Below are 15,023 nucleotides of genomic sequence, written 5' to 3' on the forward strand. Positions count from 1 at the left end.
TGATAGTTTAGTGCAACATGCTTAAACGGCTTAGAATCGGGACTTCAAAGACGTTTTGAATGTCATGGACCATATGAGATGTTCCAGGAGTTAAGGTTAATATTTCAAGCAAATAACCGAGTTGAGAGATATGAAGTCTCCAACAAGTTCTATAGCTAAAATATGGAGGAGAATAGCTCAAGCAGTGATCATGTGCTCAGATTGTCTGGGTACTACAATCGCTTGAATCAAGTGGGAGTTAATCTTCCAGATAAAATAGTGATTGACAGAATTCTCTAGTCACAATCACCAAGTTAGTAGAACTTCGTGATGAACTATAGTATGCAAGGGATGACGAAAACGATTCCCGAGCTTTTCATTATGATGAAATCGATGAAGGTAGAAATCAAGAAAGAGCATCAAGTGTTGATGATTAACAAGACCACTAGTTTCAAGAAAAGGGCAAAGGGAAAGAAAGGTAACTTCAAGAAGAACAGCAAGCAAGTTGCTGCTCAAGTGAAGAAGCCCAAGTCTGGACCTAAGCATGAGACTAAGTGCTTCTACTGCAAAGGGACTGGTCACTGGAAGCGGAATTTCCCCAAGTATTTGGCGGATAAGAAGGATGGCAAAGTGAACAAATGCTATATTTGATATACATGTTATTGATGTGTACTTTACTAGTTTTTATAGCAACCCCTCAGTATTTGATACTGGTTCATTTGCTAAGAGTAGTAACTCGAAACGGGAGTTGCAGAATGAACATAGACTAGTTAAGGGTGAAGTGACGATGTGTGTTGGAAGTGGTTCCAAGATTGATATGATCATCATCGTACACTCCCTACACTTTCGGGATTAGTGTTGAACCTAAATAAGTGTTATTTGGTGTTTGCGTTGAGCATGAATATGATTTGATCATGTTTATTGCAATACGGTTATTCATTTAAGTTAGAGAATAATTGTTATTCTGTTTACATGAATAAAACCTTCTATGGTTATGCACCCAATGAAAATGGTTTGTTGAATCTCGATCGTAGTGATACACATATTCATAATATTGAAGCCAAAAGATGCAAAGTTAATAATGATAGTGCAACTTATTTGTGGCACTGCCGTTTAGGTCATATTGGTGTAAAGCGCATGAAGAAAATCCATGCTGATGGGCTTTTGGAATCACTTGATTATGAATCAGTTGATGCTTGCGAACCATGCCTCATGGGCAAAGATGACTAAGACTCTGTTCTCTAGAACAATGGAGCGAGCAACTGACTTATTGGATATAATACATAGTGATGTATGAGGTCCGATGAGTGTTGAGGCTCGCGTCGGGTATCATTATTTTTCTGACCTTTACAGATGATTTGAGCAGATATGGGTATATCTACTTGAAGAAACGTAAGTCTGAAACATTTGAAAAGTTCAAAGAATTTCAGAGTGAAGTGGAAAATCATCGTAACAAGAAAATAAAGTTTCTACGATCTGATCGCAGAGGCGAATATTTGAGTTACGAGTTTGTCCTTCAATTAAAACAATGTGGAATAGTTTCACAAAAACTCATGCCACCTGGAACACCACATCGTAATGGTGTGTCTGAACGTCGTAACCGTACTTTATTAGATATGGTGCAATCTATGATGTCTCTTACCAATTTACCACTATCATTTTGGGGTTATGCATTAGAGACAGCTACATTCACGTTAAATAGGGCACCATCTAAATCCGTTGAGATGACACCGTCTGAACTATGGTTTGGCAAGGAACCTAAGCTATCGTTTCTTAAAGTTTGAGGTTGCAATGCTTATGTGAAAAGTTTCAACCTGATAAGCTCAAACCCAAATCAGAGAAGTGCGTCTTCATAGGATACCCAAAAGAAAATGTTGGGTACACCTTCTATCACAGATCCGAAGGCAAGATATTCATTGCTGAGAATGGATCCTTTCTAGAGAAGGAGTTTCTCTCGAAATAAGTGAGTGGGAGGAAAGTAGAACTTGATGAGGTAACTGTACCTGCTCCCTTATTGGAAACTAGTTCATCACAGAAATCCGTTCCTCTGACTACTACACCAATTAGTGAGGAAGCTAATGATGATGATCATGCAACTTCAGATCAAGTTACTACCGAACCTCGTAGGTCAACCAGAGTAAGTTCCACACCAGAGTGGTATGGTAATCCTGTTCTAGAAGTCATGTTACTAGACCATGACAAACCTACGAATTATGAGGAAGTGATGATGAGCCCAGATTCCGCGAAATGGCTTAAGGCCATGAAATCTGAGATGGGATCCATGTATGAGGACAAAGTATGGACTTTGATTGACTTGCCCGATGATCGGTGAGCCATTCAGAATAAATGGATTTTCAAGAGGAAGACGGACGCTGATAGTAGTGTTACTATCTACAAATCTCAAATTGTCGCAAAAGGTTTTTGACAAGTTCAAAGTGTTGACTACGATGAGATTTTCTCACTCGTATCGATGCTTAAAAGTATGTCCAAATCATGTTAGCAGTTGCTGCATTTTATGAAATATGGCAAATGGATATCAAAACTACATTCCTTAATGGATTTATTAAAAAAGAGTTGTATACGATGCAACCAGAAGGTTTTGTCAGTCCTAAAGGTGTTAACAAAGTGTGGAAGCTCCGGCGATCCATCTATGGACTGGTGCAAGCACCTCGGAGTGGGAATATACGCTTTGATAAGTTGACCAAATCATATAGTTTTATACAGACTTGCGGTGAAGTCTGTATTTACAAGAAAGTGAGTGGGAGCACTACATCATTTCTGATAAGTATATGTGAATAACATATTGTTGATCGGAGATAATGTAGAATTATTCTGCAAAGCATAAAGGAGTGTTTGAAAGGAGTCTTTCAAAGAAAGACCTTGGTGAAGATGTTTACATATTGAGCATCAAGATCTATAGAGATAGATCAAGACGCTTGATAAGTTTTTCAATGAGTACATACCTTGACAAGATTTTGAAGTAGTTCAAAATGGAACAGTCAAAGAAAGAGTTCTTGCATGTGTTACAAGGTGTGAAACTGAGTAAGACTCAAAGCGCGACCATGGTAGAAGATAGAAAGAGAATGAAAGTCATTCCCTATGCCTTGGCCATAGGTTCTATAAAATATGCCACGCTGTGTACCAGATCTATTGTATACCCTACACTGTTTTTGGCAAGGGAGTACAATAGTGATATGTTTCTCGATTATGGAGGTGACAAAAAGGTTCGTCGTAAAGGGTTACGTCGATGCAAATTTTGACACTGATCTAGATGACTCTAAATCTCAATATGGATACATATTGAAAGTGGGAGCAATTAGCTAGAGTAGCTCCGTGCAGAGCATTGTTGACATAGAAATTTACAAAATACTTACGGATCTGAATGTGGCAGACCCGTTGACTAAACTTCTCTCACAAGTAAAACATGATCACACCTTAGTACTCTTTGGGTGTTAATCACATAGCGATGTGAACTAGATTATTGACTCTAGTAAACCCTTTGGGTGTTGGTCACATGTCGATGTGAACTACGGGTGTTAATCACATGGTGATGTGAACTATTGGTATTAAATCACATGGCGATGTGAACTAGATTATTGACTCTAGTGCAAGTGGGAGACTGAAGGAAATATGCCCTAGAGGCAATAATAAAGTTATTATTTATTTCCTTATATCATGATAAATGTTTATTATTCATGCTAGAATTGTATTAACCGAAACATAATACATGTGTGAATACATAGACAAACAGAGTGTCACTAGTATGCCTCTACTTGACTAGCTCGTTGATCAAAGATGGTTATGTTTCCTAACCATAGACATGAGTTGTCATTTGATTAACGGGATGACATCATTAGGAGAATGATGTGATTGACTTGACCCATTCCGTTAGCTTAGCACTTGATCGTTTAGTTTGTTGCTATTGCTTTCTTCATGACTTATACATGTTCCTATGACTATGAGATTATGCAACCCCCGTTTACCGGAGGAACACTTTGTGTGCTACCAAACGTCACAACGTAACTGGGTGATTATAAAGGTTCTCTACAGGTGTCTCCGAAGGTACTTGTTGGGTTGGTCTCTGCAATAGAACCAAGTTTGATTCCATTCCTTAGGGTGGCGGTGCAGTTTGGCATGAGGGAATTCAACTTCTTTCCGCTTTTGAATAGAGACACCACCAAGTTTAGTGTTGGGACCATTTACAAACTCTGTACGACGGTTTAGATGAAAAAAGTCCCGGAATAGTTCAGCAGTTGGTTCTTCTTGTAAGTATGCTTCACAGAAGACTTGGAAGTTGCATATATTGGACACCGAGTTGGGTCTGATATCCTGAGGATGGAGTTGGAAACTGGCAAGAACATCTCGGCAAAACTTAGACCCGGGCGGTTTGAAACCACGGCCTATGTGGTCGACAAAGATCACTACCTCACCCTGCCTTGGGGTAGGAGGATTCTTCGTTCCTGGAACTCGCCACCGAATTTCTGTTTTCTTGGGCAAGGTGCCAATGCTGACCATTCCATTCAACTGTTCTTCGGTGATCCGGGAAGGAGCCCAGTTGCAGCGGCGAATTGTTTGGCCATTTTGAAGCGAAAAGCTGAAAAAGAAATGTCGGTTTACAAATCATTCATGGTGGTACGCAAGATGCAATGGAATAAAAGATATACAGATATGTGAAATTGCATAAACCGGAGGCTAATACAATAAATGAATGACAAGGCAATATCGGAGCAAGGGTATACAGATGCTGTTGAACCGGAGTATAACAAAGGAGGTAAAAGGCTCCTTCAGTTTACCAGAGGGCTAATGGTATGTGACAGATTGCTTATACAAAGGTAAATCGCCGAAGTGATAAAGAGGGTACAGATATAAGGCAAGAACGGCTAGGTAAGGTAAAACAGGTTCCACAAGGGGACATGGATATTTTGGATCTACTGAAAGACAGGAAAGCAAAAATATTTTGACCTAAAAGGGTTGGTCCCGAAGCAGTTCGTAAAAGTTCAGATCAGTTCTTATGCACAAGGGTTTGTCGTGGTAGCGGAAGATAACCATTACGCGGAATATATCAAGCTAAGAGATTCTTTATTCATGGACTAAGGAGGTACAGGGAAGAGATGCACCGGAGCCTTGATGAACTTCGGTGAACTGCGATGAACAAAGAAACCCTAGACAGATCTACAGAGGAGGGGAAAGGACTTACTGCAGCCGCAGAAGCAGCGAAGGTGCGCTGCGGTGCTCTGGTACGAACAGGTCGATGCAGCGGCCGACGGTGAGGCAGAGGCGAGGCTTGATGATGGCGGCGGCGCTCGAGTGTGGAGACGTCGCGAGGAAGAAGAAGGGATGAAGAGGCAACAGAAAGAAAAGAATGGGGCCCTCCGCCTCTATTTATAAGGGTAAAAAGATAAGCGACAGGCGCGGGAATCGAGGATCCCAAAAGATGGATAGATAATGAGATTGTTGCCTCGATTGTTGGACGTTCATTAATAAAGGGTATCTTCGGCTTTAATGAACAAGATGACGTCACGGCGGTTTACTACAAAACTGGAAGATGACGTCACGGCGGTTTACAAAGATCTATGCGAAGGTGCAAATGGAGGAATTTTTCTAAGTATTGAAGATTGACATGAACAAGTTCAAACCAATCTGGGGCCTAATGTTGGGGATACTACTACTGGATGTAAACCGGCCAGGAATAGCCGGTTTAACTTTATGAAGATTAGAAGCCCATGAAGACATAAGAATAATGGCGCTTTATGAAGGCCCAAGGCCCAGAGGCGAATTAAGGCCTGTAGATGTAAACCGACCTTATTATGTAACTTGCATTGTAAGATAGGAAGTATAGAGACCGGACCGGACACGTTTAAGATCCGGCTTCGGGACTCTGTAAACCGGCGGGCGTCAACCTATGTATATAAAGGGACGACCCAACAACGGTTCGGGGACAGACAACAACTCGGGGGCCAGTCAAAGCGGATTCGCTCCCTGGTCATTGAAACCCTAGCAATACCAATCACAACTAGACATGGGCTTTTACCTTCATCGAAGGGGCCGAACTAGTATAAACTCCCCGTGTCCCTTTGTCCGGTTTAACCCCTTTAAGCTAACCCGTTGCGATGGCTCCACGACTAGGTCCTTTCACGAGGACATCTGCCGTGACAAATCCACGACACATCTCGTTGCCTAGGGTTGCAGTGGTCGGCGTGACAACGGGCCACTAGTCGTGCGAGTGAAGATGTGGGAGATGAATGGCACTCTGCTCGGTGTTGCATCCTCCTGACGATGGTTCGAAAGCTCGACGCTGCTGCAGGTTGGAGGACGATATGGTGGTGGCCGGGGGAGAGGAATGGTGTCGTTGTGGTTGTTGCATCCTTCGTCGGGAGATGAATGGCCCATAGGTGTTGCATCCTCGAGGAGATGAATGATGTGCTACTGGGTTGCATCCTTCCGATGGGAGAAGAATGGCGCCGCTGCGGGGTTTCATCGTTCGTCCAGTGGGGGACACGGATGCTAGGTTTAGAAGCATGCCGAGCTTGCCGAGGATGTGCGGTATGTCGTGGAGCCAGGGATAGTGGCTTGGTGTGTAGGCTGATCAGATCCTGGGCTCGAACTGTGCAGGTGAGACGGCTGGCGAAAGTCGTACTCCGGTTGTGGCCGGAGTCGTCGATGACAGCGCCTTCTAGCGTCGCGCCCTCGTTGGAGGCATATGTAGCTGCTCCCACCTTACCTTTCCGGCATGCTCCGGGGGAAACCCTTGGTATAGTTTTAGACCAGACGATGGCGGCACTATCCGGCGTCGCGTTCCCTCTTGGGGCATCGTCCTGGAGGTGGATCCGGTCAGAGGAACCCATGGCTTGTGTGAACGTGTGTGTTGTTTGCCGAAAGGCAACGTGTGTGTTGTTTGCCGAAAGGCAACGTTTGTATAGTTTTTGGGTCCAGTTTCCCTTATAAACTGGATCAATCTTCTCCTCCGGTTCAATGAATTTAGCAGTAATGCTAATATTCAAAAAAAGTTCGATCGGTCCGGATCCATTCGCCCCCCTTCTCTTCGGTTAAGTATTTGATATGTTTCCACTCCCTTCATTTCTTTTTACTCCGCGTATAAAATTTGATCAAAGTCAAACCGCACAAAATTTGATCAAACTTATATGAAAAATATGAACATCTATAATACTAAAACTATATAGTGTGAAAATACATTTTATGATGCATCTGATAATATTGATTTCATATCATAAATCATGATATTTTTTAATATAAAGTTAATCAAACTTTACAAACCTTAATTGATCAAACTTTATATACAGGCTAAAAAAGACGGAAGAAGTATATGTTCTGTGTAGATCCATGCCGTTCGGGCGCTCGGAAGGCTTAGCTGCCGATTCTCAGCTTGTGCTGAGGTGCCTTGATTGTGCAGCTCTTGGTGAATCGGTGGTGTGGTAATTGTGGGTCAGTACAGTTACTATATGGAGTAGTCAGTACAATTACTAAGAGCATCTCTAACTGTTGGCCTCCCAGGAGGCGTCTAAAATCGCCGTCTGGAGGTGAGTCGGCGCAAAAATTGAACCTGGGGGCGAGTTGGTCCCCAGCCACCGGACCCAGGGCCGCCCCCAGGGGCGTTTAAAAATTCGGCACAGTTCGGGAAAGTTCGGCAAAACATGATAAATTTCGGCAAACTTGGGCATATATTAGGCATGTTCGCCGGTTTTCATTACATAGCAAAATAGATAATAACTAAACTAAAAGAGAAACTGGCTGAACACTGAGTAGTCGTCGTCGTCGCCGCCATCGTCGCCGCCGTCGTTGGACATCTCCTCCTTGACGCGGCCGTCCCTGGTGGACCCCTGACCGGCGTTGCCAACGCGGGCTGCTGGCGGTGGCGGTCGTCGTCGTCGCTGTCGCGGATGACGACGACCCCGCCTTCGTCGCGGCCGCGTCGGCGCTCCGCGAAGCGGCGCAGGGCAGCGCACTACCGCTCATTCGCCTTCTTCAGGCGCTCCTTCTCCATCGCTATGGAGTCCCTGCGCGCCCATTCCAGGGCCGCGTCATCGTCGTCGAGCTCCATCTTCACCGGCGCGGCCGGCTCCTTCTTCGCCGACGCGAGCCCCGGCTCCGTCTTTGGCTTGACGAAGCGCGGAGGAGGAGCCGACGAGGAGGCGCGCCGGCCGCCCTCGTTGATGACGATGCCGGCGCTGCGAGTGCGTCGGCCGAGCGGCGTCTCCGCCGCGGGCTCGGCCTTGACGCCAAGCAGGGCCGGAGCACCGGAGGAGTGAGAGGAAGAGCGCGAGGAGGAAGAAGAGGAGGAGGACTCGAACCTCCTTGGCGCCCATGGCCTGGTGCGTCGGTGGTGCGGCGGGGCGGCCGCCCTCGCCGGGTATGCCAACGGCGGGTTGTTGCCGCCCTCGAGGTGCGTCAGCACGCCCTCGAGTGTGCGGCCGGGGACGCCCCACCATAGATGGCGCCCCTCGCTGTTCTTCTGGCCGTCGACCACCGGCGCGTCGTTGGTGGACGCCAACCGCTGCCGCTGGCAGCGCTCGAAGTACGCCGCCCAAGACGCGTGGTTGTCGGCGGCGTACTGGGGGAGGGAGAGCTGGGCGTCGGTGAGGGAGGCGCGGACGACCTCGACCTCCTCGGCGAAGTAGTTTGGCTTGGCCACGGCGTCGGGCAACGGGGGAACGGGCACTCCCCCGTCACTGAGCCTCCACCCCGCCGGCCCGGCGCGCATGTCCGGCGGCGCCGGGATGTTCGCCTGGAACAGGAGCCAGGACTCATGTTCGCTCAGCGAACGGCGGTCGAAGCCGTTGGCCGCCGCCTCGTCTCCAGGGAAACGTTCTGCCATGGCGACGGGCTCGGGAGAGGTAGAGAGGGAGAGGGAGGGGTTGGGCGGCGGCGCTCGGGAGAGGTAGAGGGAGGGGCTGGGCGGCGGCGAGGGGCGGGGCTGGTGTGGGCACGGGAGAGTGAGGCCATCGGCTATATAGCCGCGCCGCGCCCGTGTGAACACGTATGAGGGAGAGGAGGCGTTGGCTCGCCGTCCCGTGACGCGCCGCCCGTGAGGAATCAATTGCAAGACTGACCGGCGACAGCCTTGCCATTGATTCTCCGCGGGAACCGAGGCCGTTGGGGGAAGACGATGCGCCGTGTCGTTGACGTGGCTGGCCCGCGGCTTTTTCGCGCTAAAACAGCTCGCCCCGACGCCCCCCGGCGTGCCGGGTTCGGCCTGAATCCGCCGGCGCTGTTTTCGGTCCAGGATGGTGAAAATCGAGCTCCTGAGACACGACTGAGCCGTTTTTTTGGCGCCGGTGCGAGAAAATCGTCTGAAGAGGCTTTCCTAGAGGCGCGGCTGAAAATGCTCTAAGCTCCCACGATTGTGCAGCCTTTGATGAATCGGTGGTGTGGTAATTGTGTGGGTCAACACTTGAGAGGGGTGAACCGACGAATGGCAGCTGGGTCCACGTGCTCGTGTTGTGTGTACTAGGTTCCGTATGAACACGCATCTTAGTCGGTTCGAGGTCTAGTGTCAGGAGAGGGATTTGGGTGTTCGGCGGTCCGTGCTTAGCGGAAAAGCCTTTCGTCCCGCTTTTTAAATAAAGCAATCACCAAGCACAAAATTCACAAAGAATCATCCGAAATATACACACACCTAACGTCACCGTGTGAAGGTCCAACACACACGCATGAAACACAATACACAACACAGGTTCAGTTGTGGGCACAGCACAACAAGCCCAACAAATCAACAGGGAACACACGGACAACAAACGGCGGCGGCGGCGATGACGAAGAAGAGCTAATCTGGCTCAGGCGGTGGTGAAGGTAGCGGCGGGGCCATCCAAAGAGCCATCACGCGAAGCTGTGTGATGATGGAGGTGATGGCGTCTCGCTCCCTGGGACGGCTAAGCGGCCGCCAAAGTTGCAAGTAACCAGACCATTTGAACAAAGCGTCAGTAGCACGACGAAGAAAGATATGCTGAATCACAAGGACTCGGTCTTCGTCTCCCTGCTAAAGGAGGGACTCAAGCATCCGGCTCAGGGCTCACCAATAGGCGGTGGTGGCGCCTCAAGGAGGCGAGCCGACCAAGCCCAGGCTTCCAGCGCAGGATGCCATGGAGGCCGATGTTGAGGCCCTGGCGACACAGATCGGCCTCGGCTTTGTGATCTTCTTCGCCTCGCTCTCCGGCGACGTCTCCGCCATGTGGTGTTGCTGCAATCAATTGGGTGCGCTTCCTGATGGCGGAAGATCAGCTCCAGCAGCAAGCCCGCGCTGCCGAGTTCTTCGTGGGCCGACACATGTATTTGGCGGAGACTGACCAGGGGCGGAGCCAGAAAATTTATCCATTGGGTTCACTCGATAACTACATTCCGCATAGCTTTATTTTATTTTTTATTTTTTGAAACCCCCCTATATTAATTAATTAATAATTTTATTACAATCATTCATTACAAAATTCGCCACACACGGCGGAACACTATTAAGAAGAATCAGTTTACCAAGGTATGTACAAACTCTTAAAAACTTTCCTTATTTTTTTACTCTTCTGACTCGTCATCGCCTCAGAAATTTAAGCCTTAATGCAACAAGTATGTTACCGAATCAATGAAAGCATTAAGCCGGATTCGATTTTGCTTTTTTGTAAGATCAGTTTGTTTATCAGAACAATCTGAATTGACTGAACTTGATTCATCAAAGCATCACATCTTTTTTACTATTGCATTATGAAAGCTAATAACATTAGCCTTAGCATCATGGGTATATAGTCCGTTTTTTTTGTTCCAACCATTCCAATCATTAATTGCAAATGCGCTAGCCCAGCTTGTCCCTTATTGTAATATTTGAAAAGGTAGCAGCATAAACACAAGGCCTTATGCACTTTATCACTATACTCAAGCCAAAGACCATATTCATCAATAATCTAGATTAAATCTCTGTTGAGTATCTTCAATCTTCCTCTGTGGATAATCAAAATTAGACGGTGGCCTATAAGGCCCCTCATTAAATATTTGCGCCTAATCTCATCTTACTTTTGTGGATTTCTTGTGTACTCTGAAATTTTCTTCCGATCATCCGGATCATAAGGCAACTCATCTAAGTTAATTTTTGCATGAATGGTAAGCTTTGCGAAATTAGCTGCAGTGACATTTGATGCACTTTGCCTACGTCTTATCTAGTGACCGAGTTCCCTTCGAAAAATGCGGCTCCGTAGACTATATCAATCAAAGTTCATGGAGTATTTTTCTTTAGAAAAAGACGTGGGCAAAACAATAGCTATTGTACTGAGCTATTAGTCTAGATAGAAAATATACAAGAGAGAGAAGATGTGGCAATTTAATTTAATTACGTCAAGTTTTAGGATTCAATCGTTGCAGATGTCGATCTGCATCCACATGCGTGCGGCGGCGGCCGAGTCGCCGAGCAACACGAACAGGCCAGATGAGAATTGGAGACACGAACAGAGGAATGATTAAGAAAAGCAGATCAAATTTTTTTAGGGGTAAGCAGACGATAGATGAGGCGTGCCCCGTGCGGCTACATGTTTGCTCTTTCCTTTTGGGCCCTTTATTCCACGTGAGGTGTATTTTGTTTGTTGGGGTCAGCCAAGATATTTTACTGGATTCACATCACGTAAATACGTACATATACACATGAATTAGTCAAAATTCATTGGGTTCAGTTGAACCCAATAGCTCTACGCTGGCTCCGCCGCTGAGACTGACCGTCTTGTCCCACTTGCTTGCTGCAGAACGCCTGCAGTCAGCCAAGCGCTGTGCCGACTTGATGTCAACTGGAAGCCGTCTTTCCGGCATGCGGGCACGGGCTCCATGAGAAGTGCATCGTCGAGTGGCTCAAGGCCGTGCATCCGACATGCTCGTGCCGCTGCCGGCCAAATGCGCCTGTTCGATGACTCGATTAGTCATAGGGGCGGGCCTACATGAAGCTACCCTGAATCCCTGATACACATTGGGATATTTTTGGCGGTGATTAGCAAGTCTAGCGACTTAGCGAGCATGGGCCTACATGAAGAGAATTGGAAGAAACAGCCAAAGCGAGGTAGAGATCTGGAGTACATTGTTTTCATTGCCTGGATCAACTGTAGTATTTTGCGAATGGGGTCATCATTAATTAGGTATAAATATGGACGTCTCTTATTACCTGCACAATGTGTTGCTTGTTTTGTTGAGTTACAAAGCTAAGATTCATCAAAAACATTACTGCTAGCGTCAAAATTATATATACAGTCAATGTCAAGGAGTGGTCAGATCACCCTAGGATTTTGCGTATACTTCACCCTTAAAAAAAGGTACAATCTCGCTACCTAAACACACTGGAAATAAGTTTAGGACTAGAGTAAACGGCCAATGTTATTGATTTGTGCGCTAGATTGTATATTAGTATGTTTGCATATCGTATTTGTGGCAACAAATGTGTCAATTTGACCACCCTGGTTCAAAATCCCAGCTGCACCACCATGGGCATCAGGGTTATCTTTTTTCTAGCTCCACTCAATAACTACCTTTATTGGCTACTGCATCCAATATAACGTTAAATTGTTGGATAACCAAGTTCGCCTCTCTTTGGCTGTTTCTTCCCATTCTCTTCCTCTGAAGGTTGTGGTAGCCAAATGTTGCATGTTTTGTGAAAAAGTGGAATCATTTAGCACTCTGTTCAAACACCGCTAGCGATGAATTATTGGATAAGAAGGGCATCCTGGAAAATACAGTCCTAAGTTACTGAGATCCCTAGGAATGTTGAGCTATGGTGCCTCGAGGCTTTGTGTGGTCATTGATGGGGCCCGTTCGTAAGAGTGTGCTTCGATGTGGGGGGGGGGGGGGGGGGGGGGGGGGTGGTATGAACCCACTCGCGGGTTATCATGGGGCTCACGTAAACACCTTGGGTGAACTCCAATGCTGCGATGTGCAACAACATCACAACGATCCACCCAAAAACAATCTCCACCATGGACCACATACCGTTTGAATTAAATAAGACCATACAGGTAAAAAGAAACATCACATCCATAATCAACAACACGAACATAATTACATATCAGCCTAACCAAGGTGAAATGTAACAAGCCAGCTGTAGTAGATCGTGAAAAAAATCAAATCATGACCGAAAAACGGCGCGGCAAGGCGCGCGTCACACTCTAGTACAACTCTATGCATCCGGTGATATATGTTTTCGAAGGTAATATCACTGCCAAGTCACAGAGACACGGCCTATCCATGTGTATGACCCCATCTATCAGTGAATAATGGTGCTCGGCGCCAGTGGCGGAGACAGAACTTTTGTGGAGCCTGGGCAAGTTGATCCTAAGTGTATAATCTAGAAATCAAAATCCGGGTATTTAAATACACAACATACAATATAGCACCGAACTTTTGAACCACAAATTCAAATTAGTAATCAAGTGAAAACATAACAATATTAATCCCACAAATTTTAATTTTAAGGTGAACGAATATATAATATATCAATATCCCTTTGATGGACCAAATAAAGTTGAGACTTGACAACACAAGATATATAAGTAGACTTGCATAGAGGCAAACTCGCCATGTTGCCAACAAAAGTAAATCTATCCATACCAGATGCCACCGGATGTCATTGCGAAATTTCATCCACCACAGTCAAAAGCATCTCTCGTTTGTTTATTTTTTCCAAAAGAAAGACGTATAACCAGTGTTGCATAGAGGTAAACTCGCGATGTTGTCAAAGTCCTAAAAGGCACTACAAGACAAAAAAATAGATTTGCAATGAAAGAAATTTAGTTGTGAGATGTGAATATATTAAAATAGAAAACTTGCAATAATAGAGATGGTGGGATGGTACATACTGACAGTGCACTAAAGAAAATCACGAGGCAAATGCCCTTTTCGAGTCCTCATTGCAGTAAATTTTCGAATAATGTCCTTATCATCAACTAACTTGAATAACTCCCGCCTGGTGTAACATATCATCTAGTCGTTGAGCCATTCAATATTGATCTTGCTCCGACTTTATTCTTGATAATCGTCATTTCTGAAAAAGCTCTATCAACGGATGTCGTGGACACCAGCAATATCAAAGTCAACTCCATAAGTTTGTATATCAATGGAAATACCAAATAAGAAAATGAAGTTAGTTGTTACACAACACAAGTAAGAAAATGAGCTATAATTTCGCACAGTATAGAACTACTTGCATCTATTTTGCATAGTACAGAACTACTTGCATCAACTACAACTACAAGTTCATACAATGTTTCTCTAATCATGAATTCATGATCTCCCCAACGAATTTTTCCCAAATTAATTTAAGCCCTAACCCCTAACCCCGACCTTGAACTCTCATAGCATACGATGGATATGTATAATTAGATCAAACGGTACCTCGCATGACCTGATCAACCCCTTGCCCCGATGAGTTATTCAGAGTTTCAGACTTCAGAGATGAGGAATCTCTAGCGCTAATTTCGAGAGATTTCTTACCGAAAGAAGCTGAAGCCAAGCCGGAAGAGATGAAGAAGGGCTGATTGGACGACCGGACTAGTAGACTGCCCGGGAGCGCCGGCCATGCGTCTAGCTGTCTAGGGCTCAGCCTCGAGGCCTGCCGCCACCGCCAGCCCCTTCTGTCGCCCAGTTCCTGCGTTCGCGAAAAGATAGGAGGGAGTTGGACCGATCGATTCTCGCCCTTGCGTTGTCTTTTTTTTTTGGTTCGGCCTGGGCTGCAGCTAGCTGCGTAGCTGGGCTGTGAGTCTCTGAAAAACCAAGGCCCAATGTTTTTGCCCGGGTAAAGACCAAGTTAGCGATCAGTTTTACCCTTGTTGGTCTAGCGATGGCTGTTGTCAAGACCCAGCGAGCCCGCGCAAGTGCCCAGGGTCGCTGGGCGGTGGCTCCGCCACTGCTCGGCGCAATGTATTTTCACATAAAATTCCTTCATTTTTTTATTTACAGAAGAACCTGTCTGCAGTACTGTACATATATGCAAAAATAAAAACCAAAATAGGAGCCAGGAGTCGAAATAACAACCAACTGCTTATAGACCATTCATGCCTAAACGGTAAAAATGGATA

At 46.0% G+C, this 15,023-nt stretch overlaps 1 long non-coding RNA gene across 1 annotated transcript; it reads right to left on the reverse strand.

Annotated features, from left to right (window-relative positions):
- Window positions 1–13,108: 13,108 nt before the first annotated feature.
- Window positions 13,109–14,614, reverse strand: LOC125555932. The gene is made up of 3 exons (XR_007304958.1): window positions 14,440–14,614; window positions 13,806–14,001; window positions 13,109–13,699 (listed from the first exon to the last, which is right to left on the reverse strand). It is a non-coding gene; the product is annotated as an uncharacterized LOC125555932 (long non-coding RNA).
- Window positions 14,615–15,023: the final 409 nt, after the last annotated feature.

This window comes from Triticum urartu, chromosome 5 (assembly GCF_003073215.2).
Source record: "Triticum urartu cultivar G1812 chromosome 5, Tu2.1, whole genome shotgun sequence".
Classification (NCBI taxonomy): Eukaryota; Viridiplantae; Streptophyta; class Magnoliopsida; order Poales; family Poaceae; genus Triticum; species Triticum urartu.